General features: G+C 44.0%; 1 pseudogene; it reads right to left on the bottom strand.

Annotated features, from left to right (window-relative positions):
* Positions 1-656: 656 nt before the first annotated feature.
* The window catches only part of LOC102756674, a 3,224-nt pseudogene continuing 2,462 nt past the window's right edge, over positions 657-1,418 (bottom strand).

Below are 1,418 nucleotides of genomic sequence, written 5' to 3' on the forward strand. Positions count from 1 at the left end.
ATACAGCATTCCTTGAGGTTCTTCAAAAGATCTTAGTCATTAGGGAACCAGTTGTGGGCATTAACGCTTATATACATAAAGCTCATCATTCGCGCAGCCTAGGGAGTCTGCCTCTCCCACAACAGGGCTCTCGCTGCCCTGCTCACAAGTAAGCTTAAGCCAGTATCTTTTCCTTCAGCACAAGTTAAGGGGGGAAATAATTTATTAGGGTTCTAATAACATTTTCATAGCAGAACAATATCAAAATAGGTTTGTTTTTAATATATGCTTACGAATATCCCTGATAATATAAAGGAATCCAGAGGACTTTGTAAACCACTGAGATGTCACAGGGTAGCTCCCGGTCTGGTTTCTAGGCAGCAGGAGAGGGACTACTGTGTGCCATGTTTTCTCCAGGAAGCCCTGTGAGCACCACAGTTCTGAAATTCTAACATGCTAGTGCCAGCAGAATTGTGAATGACATTTTCACTTGAAATTTATTAGTAAAATTCCTATCAAAGGTTGGCTTCCTCAATCCTGCCATCAGCCAATCTCCCTACCTATAACAGGCCACAAAACCACCTATAACAGGCCACAAAACCATCAATCCCGGCCACTCCAGAGGTTGAGCCCAAAGGAAACAAGTTGTGAGATCCCTTGTAAGCCATGAACCAAACTCAGAAAGCAGGGATGTGGGAGAAGGAGCAGACCAGGCTTGAGGAAGCTTTGACCCAAGCCACCATGATCACAGGGGTGAGAGGTTCCAGTTGCAGGAAGATGCCCCCAAAGCAGGTCCTGGAAGACAACAGCTCTGTGGCAGAGTAGACACATTTGGGAGTTAAAGACCAAAAAAATTAGAAAAGAAACTAATTTACTCTCTCAAATTAGAAAAGAAACTAGTTTACGTTCTCAAAACCAAATCAAACTTCTTAAAACTGATAAGCAAATAACCCTGGATAGCCTGGGGGTGTGGTGGGGGCTGAAGTCTGTGGAATGAGTTGCTTTTAACTGAGTCAGAAAGAATGCTGGTTGTGAAATCAGCATAAACACTGTGGCTACTGCAGTTAAGGAGAGTGAAGGAAGCTCAAGGTCAGATGAGGCTCTTCAAAGAGAGGATGGAAGAGGAACAAATGTGAAATATGCCTCTTTTATTCCTGGATCAGTAAGTGGCATTTCCACCGCCTGGCTGAGAAGGCGCCTGGCTGAAAAGGCACCGCACTCCAGTCTAGCTGCAATAATACTGCATCCCATCCACCCTTCTTCTCTTTTTGGACTGAAACTCTTCAAAGAACTGCTGGATGTCCTCTCTCTTTACAACCGTGCCTTCCTCAGCAAATCTCTTCAGAGAGTCTTTAAGTTCAGTCTTCAAGTCATTATATTCACAAATGAGTTCCGCTTGCTGGACTCTGTTCATGCTACTAAGGTGTCCATTAAAGGAT

This window comes from Myotis davidii, unplaced genomic scaffold (genome assembly GCF_000327345.1).
Source record: "Myotis davidii unplaced genomic scaffold, ASM32734v1 scaffold575, whole genome shotgun sequence".
Lineage (NCBI taxonomy): Eukaryota > Metazoa > Chordata > Mammalia > Chiroptera > Vespertilionidae > Myotis > Myotis davidii.